General features: G+C 40.4%; 1 pseudogene; it reads right to left on the minus strand.

Moving 5' to 3' along the window:
• Positions 1-4,451: 4,451 nt before the first annotated feature.
• Positions 4,452-4,865, minus strand: LOC118653525 (annotated as a pseudogene).
• Positions 4,866-13,113: the final 8,248 nt, after the last annotated feature.

Here is a 13,113-nt window from a genome sequence, read left to right on the forward strand (position 1 = left end):
CCTAATCTAATTGTTCCTATTGTAGGGATGAGGTAACTGAGGAAAATGGATAAAAAACTTGGCCAAATAACATACAATGAATTAGTGGCAGAGTCAGGACTAGAACCCAGATCTAGTTGGGTGATTCCTAAATATCAGTTCATAATGAATAGTTCACTAATCCAAGGGAAAAAATTAGAAAAACAAGAAGTATGTAGTATTTGTCTTATAAAACTAAATATTTCAAACTATTTTTAATTTTAAGATTATGTTCATTCTACTTTTTTATGTTAAAATATCCCTTGTTTTCTAAAATAATGACAATCACAGGGAGTAGCTGTTATTTTATAATGTCTTTAATTAGCACAATAATAAATTGGCAGCCTTATTTGAAGCCCCAATATTTTTTGGAAAATGTGGTGTGTGAGAACTGTAAATTTTTTTTTTATCACAAATCTAGTCCAATCCCCTTGTATTAGGCAGGGTATCACCACTAGATCCAAGGTTGCTTCTGTCCTTAAAAGGTTTTGTATTTGTACATTTGCCACTGAAGTATCACATAGTGAATAAAGTATCAGAAAGATACTGGTTTAGCTGGGATATGGGGTGAAAGACAAACTAGAAAAAGAAAGAAGCACATGGCAGAACATGAAGAAACAAACTGGTTTGTAATCAATGCTTCATCCTGTTTTTGTTATGGTAATTTCAAGTTGCCATAATACCCTGATATAATAGGCAATAACTCTTCTACTATCTATATAATAAAAGCCTAAGAGACCATTCCAGTGGAACGACCAGAACAACCAGTAGCTATGATACACACTGACTGCTGGGGTCCAGCCCCAGCAGGTCCAGGGGTCCCCAAAGGTGTGGACGGAGTCGGCGAAGAAGGAATGACACAGAAACAGCGTTCAGTTGATCAGCAGCCTAGCCAGGATCTCTAGCCAAGTTCTGGTCAGTATCTCCAGCCAGGTTCTGTGTCCATGTTCTCTTGCTAGGTTCTCCAGCCAGGTTCTCCAGGTTCTCCAGCCAGGTTCTGTAGCCATGTTCCCTAGCTAGGTTCTCCAGCCAGGTTCTGTCCAGGTTCTCCAGCCAGGTTCAGTCACCAGGTTCTAGTCAGATTCTCTTGCCATGTTCTATCCAGGTTCTGTATAGCCAGGTTCTCTCGCTAGGTTCTGTCTCTAGGTTCTGTCTCCAGTTTCTGTCCAGGATCTTTTGCCATGTTCTCTCCAGCGAAGTTCTTCTGTCTCTAGGTTCTGTGTAGGTTCTGTGTCTAGGTTCTGTCTCCAGTTTCTGTGTCCTGTTGTCTTGTTACATCTGTATTTATACCAGTTGATTCTAATCCTATCAATCTCTATTCCAAAGGTTAGGGCATTTCTAATCTCCATTCCAGGGAGTAAAGATTATGTAGCTTAAGTGTGATTGTTCATAGTTAAAGTGATTAACTACCCGCCTGGCACTTAGTTAAGGGGTTTTATTCCCTCCCTAACTTCAGGGGAAAATCCCTACCTGGGGAAACAACCTTTCTCAGAGGGTGACCTTGGTTAAAACACATAGTGCCAAGAAGGTGAGCAAACATATTAAGAACAGTATGTCATATATGCTAGGTCCCTTGAAACAGCAAGGATGGACCGGCTCCTGGCAACTGACCACCAGAGAGAAGATGCTCAACCCAGGAGCTGGCCCCTGGTGGTCAGTGGGCTCTCACGGGGGAGTGCCACTCAGCCAGAAGCCGGGCTCATGGCTGGTGAGTGCAGCGGCAGTGGCAGGAGCCTCTCTCACCTCCGTGGCAGTGCTAAGGAGGAGCGAGCAGGCGGGCAGTAAAGAGCGAGGGGTCCCAGACTGCAAGAGGGATGTCCACCTGCCAGCTTAGGCCTACTCTTTACGCAAGGGCGCCCAGACTGAAGGACACCCCCCAGGGCATGAATTTCGTGCACTGGGTCTCTAGTATATTTATATTCATTTGTGGCTTAATTGAAATTTTCATCATGAGGAAAAAGGCACAGGCACTCAATTTCTGTGAGGTAGGCATATTGTACAAAAGAAGCTAAGAGAAATTAAGTGACTTGTGCAAGACAACTTGGTGGAATTGAGCCAGGAATAATCTTAGAACTTTATTCTAGATCTCATAATCCTACCCTGAGTCTACAATTTGTATCTTGTGTCCACCTAAACTCACTTTCTGGGTATGAACCATCAGCTAGTCAATGACATTGTGGTATATACCATTTGTGCCCCAAATGCCCAGCATCACCACTCTAAGTGCCAGTTCCAAGAAGCACTAGGCTCCAGAACCCAGAAGGATTACAAGGTTACTGAGAATATAACGGACTCGGCCTCCTGGCTACTCACTGATGTGATTTGTAGGGGATAGGTGCCCCAACAGTTCTATCAGCTGTTGCTACTACTTCTAGCCAGAGGAGTGAACTGGTATATGAAAAAGCTCACCCAACCATCATAGCCATAACCATATATTTTATAAAATTTTCGATGATCCTCATAGAGATTATTTGACTTACGTATTATCTAGGTTAAATGTGTTATCCTAGTTATCACCTTTCACTATTCAATCAAGGGCCAATCTGATAATCCAAACAGATTTTAAAATCAGCCTAACCCAAGCATAATTATAAAGATAGAGCAAATAATACTAACCAACAATAACACATAATATACTGTAAAGCTAAAACCAAATGCCTTTGAGATTCCTGCTGATTGGAACTGTCAGTGTCTGGGATTCCTGATATTTGGGATTCTGGCTCTTTGGGATAATCCCTATCTCTATACCCCTTTACATGGGCAGGAACAATGGGATTTGTTTGTTTGTTTGATTGATTGTTTTAAAAGTAGGTGGCAAAAAAATTCCTTCTGGATCCTGGTTAGCTTGGTGGTTAGCAACTTCCAGCACCTTAACTCAGCACAACACTAGGAAGAACTACATATTAGTCACTTAGATGTGGCCTAGCCAAAAACTGATTTCATTTATAATAAATATCCTTTGAAAAAAACAACCCAGTATCTCTATCTAAACAGTCACATCACAATACAGATCTCAGATGTGTCCTATCAATAAATGTTTATCTCTCAGACCTTGGTAAAGTAAAACAGGGCTCAAGGGCTTTGGGTAAAATAGTCAGCTTCGAAGACTCACATGGAAAAAAAGTTAATATGGTGGTAATGAGCCACTTAAATGTCTGTCTGCCTATGTTACAATAACATGCCCTTTTCATTCAAGCACCCAAAAGACACTTTGGACAGCTGCATTTTGTGGGTACTTCTCCTATCCCCATACCTGCCCACAGAAAGCAAATCCCTCTTCTCTCTCCCCAAAACTTTGATTTTTATCATTATGGGGTTTCCCCTTTATTTAAGTGTTCCTTTTTGTTTTTCTTCCTTTTGTGCTTTTTATCCTTTGAGATTTTTTTTTTCTCTTTCGTAGTGCTCAGGTATTTCCTCTTTATTATTTTAGTTGCTGCTGCTACTGCTGCTGCTGATGTTGTTCACTTTCCTTCTTTTTCCCATTTTTCCTTTTTTCTATTATATGTGGGGGTGATTTCCTTTTCTGTTGGGTAATTTGTTTAACTTTTTGGTTTTTCTTTTTTGCTTGGTTGTTTTATGTTTTCTTGGGGATTTTCTGTTTGGTTTCCTTCTTTTATGGGGGGTATTTTTTTTAATTTTCAAGGTTTTCTCTTTGTTCTCTTATTTTATTTATTTTTTTATTTTCCATACACTTTCTTTCTTTGGATTTTATGTTATTTTCTTTTTGTTTTGGTGCTTGTGGAAAGGTTTTTTTTTGTTTTATTTTGTTTTGTTTTTTTTTTGTTTTTTGTTTTTTAGAATTTAGGGATTTTCTTTTTCTTTTGAAGATTTTTTTCTATATAGTTTCTTTAATTTCAAAAAATATTTTATCTCTTCTTTCTTATGTAAATGCATTATTTTTTCCACTTTCTGCCTCTTTTCTTCTTTTAAAATTTTAGTAACTTTTTTTTTTTTAACTTTGGAATCATTTTAGATTTACAGAAAACTTGCAAAGATAGTACAAAAGGTTCTCATATACCCCTCTGTGTTGTTTTTTTAAAACTTTTAAGAAAATTTTTGTGGTTTTATTGTATCACAAGGCATTGAAACATCTGAACTAATCAATATCTGGATGATGAGGCAGCTCTTTCTCCTTCACTTCTTTGGGTTACTAGAGAAACTTGTCAGTAGATTAAAAAAAAAATAGACAACCTTTTGCATTACTTAAGTCTTTCCAAGGCATGCACTGGTACAACACAAACCTCTCCTGTCATATGTAACTAGTCTAGCATCCAAACATCATGCAAAATACTTAGGTAGCAGCAGCACACTGCACCCACTCCCACCTCGGTCCTGCTAATTTGTGTATGCTATTTGGAGCATCTGAAGGAGTGTGAATAGTATCTGGAAAAAGATGGAGAAGGAAATAGCATGAGTGCCTGACTGGGATGAGGTCAGCGGAAGTTGTGTAGGGCAAGCCTGAACATGTCATTGGTGCAAACCCAAGAATTGCTGATGTTCTTCAATGGGAACAGCTGGTGGAACCCCTTAATGGGGTCTTCATCAGCCTTAAGCTGGCCCACAGCCATGCTGAGGATGCAGCTGTCTGGCGTGGGCTGATCGTCCTGTGCCATGATGCTGTGCTGGATTTTCTGGAATGGAAGGCTAGACAACTTCTCCACAATGGCAGCTTTACCCTGAATTGCTGTCCTTTCCACTTAAGGCATGATGTGTCCATTTAAATTGTGCCTAGTTGGGTTCTGTCATTATCAAATAATTGGTAGTAATGTTGAATAAAGCTGGATCCAATCTGCTCCCAAATTGGCTTGTCTCCCATTCTGGAGCATCCCCCAGCCTCGTTGAAACCCGAGGGGCTGGCACCATGGCAGCAGCAGAGGCGACAACCAAGCGGGGTTTTTTGTTGTTTTTTTTTTCTATTTTAAGGACAGCAGCTGGTTTCAGTTTAATGATATATTAGTTAGCTTTGCTGTAATAACAAACAACCCTCGAATCTCCATGCCATTACCACAAGCAGCATTTATTCCTCATTCATGTTACAATCGGTGGCTGCAGGGCAGCTGCTGCAGCTCTGCTCCACATGTCTTCCCATTCTGGTACCCAGGCTGAAGGAATAGCCCCAATCTGGGAAATATGTTCTCATGGCAGAGGGAAAAGAACATGAACCTTCCACACCATGGCTCTTTAGGGGAATACTCCTCCCTGGGGGAAGGGGTGGGCACTGCAAGAAGTCACATGGCTACAGGTAAGGACATATGAAACCCTCTAGATACAACTTTATGACAATGACTCAACGTGCCAAAAGGCTTTTCAGTTTAAAAGGCACAAAATCCTAAAATGTGAAAAACTTGGGAAGAATGCAGAGTCCACTGTCCAAGTGGATCATAGTCCTCCATATTGCAAAGATCAGGAAAATTGGCAAACCTTTTAGGGGTTCTGGAGGATCCCAGATTGTAGGTGTTTACAGTTACAGAAACAGGACCCAGTTTTCTTGGCCCCATCTTATCCAAAGGCATCTTCAGTATTCACACAGAGCAACCCTCCAGCTCATGAAATAACTGAAGGCCAACCTCAGCTTTAGTCCCTTAAAATTACATGCATTGTTTGTATATATGCAGTTTGAGGGGTAGCTTCTCCAAAGCCTCTAACTCCACAAAGGTTCAGAACCAGGTCACTAGATCCTGAGTCAGTCCAGTAAGTTGCTTGGGTCAGTTGCTGTGGTAACTGCAATAGATGGTCCCTTCAGAGATGGAGGCTGGTAGTTAACACAGCTCAGAGTCCAAGGATGTTATGACCAAGGCACAGAGTTTTGTATCAAGAGAGGAGAGTGAAGACTAGCTGAGGCTCAGCACTTTCACCAGAGAGGCTGCAGCTACGATAAGTCAGCAGCTCTTCTCCACTTACAATGTGAGGAAGGACTGTGTCCAGGGTGACAGAAAGGAAGTGTTGGATTCTAGGAATATGTCCAGCTGATTCAAGTATGCTGTATTCCAGGCAGAGAGTGATCTGGGAGGAGATCCAGGTGGCCTGGCTCTGCAACCTGGCTGAGTCACTTTACCTGGTGCACCTTTCTCCCCCGGAGATAATTTCTACAAAAAGGAGAGGATCCCACACAAAAATGCTGGTGTCAGGGTTTTTACAAAGTATCTGGGATGCTGTGCACCTGCAGCAGAGTGCTCTTAGGAGGCACCCAGTACAGTTCTGTCCTGTCCTCATCCTCAAAGTAGACCTCTAAATTATCAGGCCATTTTTCCCTGTATTAATATCTTACATTAGTATGGTACATTTCTTAAAGTTAATGAACCTATTCTAATATGTTATTGCTAGCTAAAGTCGATACTTTATTTAGATTTCCTTAGTTTTTACATAATAACCTTTTTCTGTTCCAGGACCATCCAGGATGTCAGATTACATTTAGTTGTCATGTTTTCTTAGGCTTCTTTTGCCTCTGACAGTTTCTCAAACTTTCCTTGTTTTTGATGACCTTGATTATTTAGGGGTAGTGGTCAGGTATTTCATAGAATGTTCCTAAATGGGGATTGTTTGATGGTTTTCTCATGATTACACTGGGGCAATGTGTTTTGGAGAGTGTGACAACAGAGAGGAAGTGCTCTTCTCATCACATCAAAAAGGGGTACATACCATCGACAGGACTTATCACTAGTGATGTTGACCTTTATCACCTGGACAAGGTGTGTTTGCCAAGTTTATCCACAATGAAGTTACTTTTTTTTCTGATCTATACTGTGCTTTTTGGAATCAAGTCCTTAAACCCAGTTTACACTTAGAATTATAGAGATTAAGCTCCACCTCCTGGGAGGGCAGGTACACAAACAAATGACTCAAAATTCAGTATCATGCTATTTATTTTGTTAGCATAATTGTTTTAGCTTTGCCCATTGGAATTTTTTGTTTGTTTGTTTGTTTTTCAGGTTTACTCTTGTGTTTCCTTGACATGCTCTATTCTTTTTATATTTTCACATGTTTAATTTTTTAAAATTATCTCCTCCTCTTTTTCCTTTGCATTTGCTTCAGTTTCCTTTTTCATTTTTATTTTCCTTCTATTCCTATATTCCTTTACCTCTTTGTTCTCCTCTGTTAGCTTTCAATATTTTCTCCTTTTTTCTTTTTCCTTTTCACTTATGTTTTCAAAATAATTTTCTCCTTTTCCAACATTATTTTTAATCTTTTTTATTTTTATATAAAATTTTCTTTATTAAAATTTTAAATACATTCTACATGATGATGAGTTTATTGCAATTAGTAAAACAATGAAAAGATACAAAAAGAAAAATATACCCTGTTCCCGCTCTCTCAGCCTCACTACCAATATGTTTGATCCTCTACTGGTTTCCTAACACCCTTATCTAGTTTGTGCTTCCACACAGGAATTATCAAAGGACTCTTTGTGGTAACTTCAGAGGGCCTGCTAGCTTCCTTGACAACTCTATTCCTCCAAAAGTCATAGTCATTAAACTGAAGACTGGATTGGCTGGAATGCCAAGCAGTAATCAGACATTTAATGCCTTTCTTTAAAATCACTTTAGCTGACTATGACTAGAGGAGAAGTATTCTACTAAGTATTTCTCCAAGATCTTTTAGCTTGCTCCTAACATCAGGACAGTATGTATACGCATACATTCCCAAACTCTCTCATGGAGCTATTGTAATTCAGGAGTAAGACATGAGTGAGAGCTTAGGAAATTTGGGGAGAAAGGATTTGCCAGAAATGAGATATTCATGCAAATAGAAGGCACCAGGAAGACACCAGAAGCCTTATAATTCAAAATCAAGAACAGTGATGACTTATTTGAAGGCACCATTCTGTCTTCACTCTTTCATCTTATTTCCCTTCTGTCCACATATATTTTCTGGGAAGTTGGCATTTAAAGTCTAGCCCCATGTATAGCCATGCTGGCAGATGAAGCTGGGCCCCCAAATTCCTTTGTGTGTGTTGTTTTCACTCCAGCTTCCCTGAGTGGAAATAGAAATAGTAATCCTATCGCTTTTCCTAACAAGTCCTGACCAGTTCAGCAGTTAATATGTTATTTCAGGCATAATCTTCCATGGGAGCTAGGGGTGAGGGAGAGAAGAATAAGGTAATTTAAATGACCTCTAGAGCCTCTTTCTGATAGTGTGACTCAGTCATCTGAGGGCTTCTGCAGTTGTCATCAATTGCAGTTGACCCCTTAGCAGACTCTGTGAGCCATGACACAACTGAATCACTCTTGGAGCTGAAAAGAAGAGAGAACATCATTCTAGATCACTGGTTCTCAACCTTCCTAATGCCGCGACCCTTTAATACAGTTCCTCATGTTGTGATGACCCCCAATTTCATTGTTACAAATTGAACATAATTAAAGCATAGTGATTAATCACAAAACAATATGTAATTATATATGTGTTTTCCGATGGTCTTAGACGATCCCTGTGAAAGGGTCGTTCGACCCCCAAAGGGGTCGCGACCCACAGGTTGAGAACCACTGTTCTAGATCCTACCAAAGGCTTCTACTGCTCCCTTTCATTATCATGCCATATAATTAGAAGAGAAGTCAGAACCTGGAGAGTATTATGCTAATGGAATAAGCCAGAGAAAGGCAAGTATCACATGATATCACTCATATGTAGAATCTAATGAACAAAATAAACTGATGAACAAAATAGATCCAGAGAAATAGAAGCATGGAAAAGACTGCAAAGAATCTCAGAAGGAAGGCAGGGGTGGGTGGATGGGAAGAGATCAGCCAAAGAACTTCCATGCATAGATGCATAACCCATGGACACAGACACTAGGGTGGTGAAGGCTTGGAGGAATGGAGGGAGCTATAAGGGGTCAATGGGGAGAAAAAGGGGACATATGTAATACTAAATATTTTAAATGAATAAATAAATAAACAAACAGAAAAAAGAAAAGAAGCCAGAGATAATTCCCTTAAAAACAAAAACATGTATGTTCATAGCAGCACAATTTACAATGGCTAAAATTTGGAAACAGCCTAAGTGCCCATCAGCAGATGAGTGGATTAGAAAACTGTGGTACATCTACACAATGGAACTGTGTAAAAAAGAAGGAATTCCTACCATTTGCAGCAGCATGGATGGAACTGTAGAGGATTATGCTAAGCGAAACAAACCAGTTAGAGAAAGATAAATATCACATGATCTCACTCATTTGTGGAATATAATGAACAACATAAACTGATGAACAAAAATAGAACCAGAGTCATAGAAGCATCGAACAGACTATACAACCTATGAGGGAAGGCAGAGAGAGGGTGAGTGGGTAAGAGATCAACCAAAGGACTTGTATGTATGCATATGAGCATAACCAATGGGCACAGACAGTAGTGGGGTGAGGGCATGTGCTGGGGGGTGGGAGTAGCAGGGAGAGGTCAATGTGGGGAAAAAAGAGACTTATGTAATACTTTAAACAATAAAGAATTTTTTAAAAAGACAAAACAGAACAAAACAAAACAAAAAAAACATGCCTTATCTTTCCATGCAAGGGAACTCTTCCAACTCACCCCGATTTGTAATGGTGTTCTCAGTCTAGGGCCCTGAGCTGGAACACAGTTTGCTAAATGGTAGAGATCCACTACACAGTGTCAGAAAGCTGCCCTTCCTGTCTTTTGTTTTCCACTCTATATCAGTCAAGGTCTGATATTGGCACTGGGACTTGAGACCATGTGACTTTATATGTCATAAACATAGTATTAATTTTCATCAGGAAAAATAAATGGTTAATGTAAATTATACACTTAGGGTAACAAGAGGGACAGAGTTTTACCTTAGAGCAAAGCATAAGTGTTTGATTTTTCCAGAATTCTTAATCTGATTCTGAGGTCAGTAGTAACTAGTTTAATTGAAAATACAAATACATGAGGTGAAGACTTTGACCCAGGCCTAGAAACTGAAGAACCCACTAGTTCAAAAACACAGTGGCTTTAAATAATCTGCATGTTGGAGGCCTTTTCAACAATGTGGCTGTAATCTATATAGTTGAGCAAACCAGCTCTGGGAGGTAATGCAAAAGGGGAAAGGTAATACTGGAATGTGTGAGTGAGATAATATAAAAAGAAGTTCCACAAGAATGATGGAGTTTCTGTTTTGTCCTATCCTTGCCTAAGGCAGGAAAAAAACCACTGTTTGCAAAAGGTAAATTCATGAGAGGGACAATAGAAAGGTCTCAACTAAATATCAGCTTTTTTAGGACCAGACATTTCACTGTTCATATTAATCCATTTCTTTGCTTTAAGAAATGTGAAGTCTCTGAACTGTCCTGGGGGTAAAAAAAAAAAAAAAGTACATTCAATCCCTGACACCATAAATTCTAATAAAGGTGGAAAGGGCAGGCCAGAATTGAAGATTGACCTCTGTAATATGAAATACTTGCTTCAAGTGAACTAAGACTTACTGAGCAGGCAGCGACTTTAGAGATCTTTTAATTCACCTTAAAACAAGTATAAAAAGCAGTTTCCCAAACAAACACTTAGAAATGAGGTTTGTTTTTAAGTTTCTCCTTCTAATAATTCATTATTAATGTACTAGAGGCCCGGTGCACAAAAATTTGTGCACTCGGGGGGAGAGGGGAGTCCCTCAGTCCATCCTGTGGCCTCTCGCAGTCTGGGACCCCTCGGGAGATAATGCCCTGCTGGCTTAGGCCTGCTCCCGGGTGGCAGAGGGCAGGCCCAATGCCTAGGTGCAGCCCCTGGTCGGGCTCAGAGCAGGGCCGATTGGGGAGTTGGGGCGCCGCCCCCTGTCATGCACAGAGCAGGGCCGATCAGGGGGTTGGGGCGCCGCTACTCTCACACTTAGGGCAGGGCCAATGGGGAGGTTATGGCTCTACCCTGTCACACACAGAGCAGGGCCGATCAGGGGGTTGGGGCGCCGCACCCTGTCACACACAGGGCCGCAGGGCGATCAGGGGGTTGGGGAGCTCCCCCGTATCAGGAACAGAGCAGGGCGGATAGGGAGGTTGTGGCCCTGCCCCCTGTCACACACAGAGCCACAAGGCGATCAGGGGGTTTGGGCGCTGCCCCCTGTCATGCTGATCCCGGTGCTGGGAGGCCTCACAGCTCCACTGATTCCGGTGCTGCAAGGCATATTACCCTTTACTATATAGGATAGAGGCCTGGTGCATGGGTGGGGCTGGCTGCTTTGCCCTGAAGGGTGTCCTGGATCAGGGTGGGGGTCCCCACTGGGGTGCCTGGCCAGCCTGGATGAGGGGATGATGGCTGTTTGCAGCTGGTCACACACCCTTCAGGGTGGGGGTCCCCACTGGGGTGCCTGGCCAGTCTGGGTGAGGGGCTGAGGGCTGTTTTCAGGCTGGCGGGTGACTGAAGCTCCCAACCGCTCCTTTTTTTCTTTTTCTTTTTTATTCTGGGCCAGCTTTAGCTCTGGCTCCAGCTCTGAGTCCTCTGCTGCTTAAAGCAGGTATCTGGTTTGTTTGGGTTCTATAATCAAAACAATATATAACTCCAGCTCTGAGATCCCGGGCTCACTGAAAACAGGTTTCTGGGGTTTTGTTTAGCTTCTATATTTGTTACAATGTTTCAAACTGCAAGCTCAGAGGCCGGCAAGGCAGGCAGGGAATGTTGGAGTCCTCCGTCACTGAAGCAAGCAAGCCTCATATTCGCTTCCAGCTGCCTGGCTGCCTGCTGCCATCTTGGCTGGCAGTTAATTTGCATATGCCCTGATTAGCCAATGGGAAGGGAAGCGGTTGTATGCCAATTACCATGTTTCTCTTTTATTAGATAGGATAGGAACACAATGGATTTCTATATATTTATATTTTATCTTGAAACTTTACTGATTTCATTTATCAGTTCTAATAGTGTTTTGGTGCAGTACCTAGAATTTTCTAAATATAGTCATCTTCAAGTAGTGACAGTCTTACTTCTTTTCCAATTGAAATGCCTTTTATTTCTTTCTCTTATCTTCTGTGGCTAGAACATCCAATACTATATTGAATAGAACTGGTGAGAGTGGGCATCCTTATCTTGTTCCTGATCCATCATATTGAGTATGATGTTAGCTGTGGGTCTGTCACATATAGCATTTATTATGTTGATAAATGTTCCCTTTATACCCATTTTATTAAAAGTTTTTATCATAAATCAATGCTAATTTTATTTTTTATTAAGGTATTACATATGTGTCCTTATCGCCCAATGCTAAATTTATTTTGTAAAATGTTTTTTCTGCATCTATTGAGGTGATCAACATCACTCACCTCATGAAAATGCAAATCAAAACCATAATGGGATATCACCTCACACCTGTCAGTATGGTTATTATCGAAAAGTCAACAAATAACAAATGTCAGTGAGGATGTGGAGAAAAGAGAGCTCTAACACACTGTTCATGGGACTGTAAATTAGTGCAGACACTATGGAAAAGAGTATAATGATTCCTCAAAAAATTAAAAATAGAACTACCTTACAACCCAGAAAATCCACTTCTGGGTATTTATCCAAAGAAAATGAAAACACTAATTTGAAAATATATACCCATTCCTATGTTTATTGCAGCATCATTTACAATAGCCAAAATATGGAAGCAACATAGGTGTCTATCAATAGATGGATGAATAAGAAGATGTGGAGATATATATATAATATTACACAGCAATCGCAGAGAATGAAATTTTGTCATTTGCAACAACATGAATGGACCTAAAGGGTATTATGCTAAGTAAAATAAATAAGACAGAGGGAGACAAATACCATATAATTTCGCTTATATATGAAATCTAAAAAATAAAACAAATGAACAAACAAAACAAAAAATCAGACTCAGAGAAAGAGAGAACAAACTAATGGTTGCTAGAAGGGAAGGGTGGGTGAAAAAGGTGGAGGGAAATAAGAGGTAAAAACTTCCAGTTATAAAATAAATAAGCCTTAGAGATGTAGTGTACAGCACGGGGAATATAGTCAATAATATTGCAATAACTTTGCACAGTGATAGATAGTTACTAGAGTCAGTGTGGTGATCACATTATAAGGAATATAAATGTTGAATCACTATGCTTTACACCTGAAATTAATATATTATTGTATGCCAACTATACTTTAATTTTTAAAATTAACGAAAAAACTG

The sequence above is a fragment of the Myotis myotis genome, unplaced genomic scaffold (assembly GCF_014108235.1).
Source record: "Myotis myotis isolate mMyoMyo1 unplaced genomic scaffold, mMyoMyo1.p scaffold_m19_p_4, whole genome shotgun sequence".
NCBI lineage: Eukaryota > Metazoa > Chordata > Mammalia > Chiroptera > Vespertilionidae > Myotis > Myotis myotis.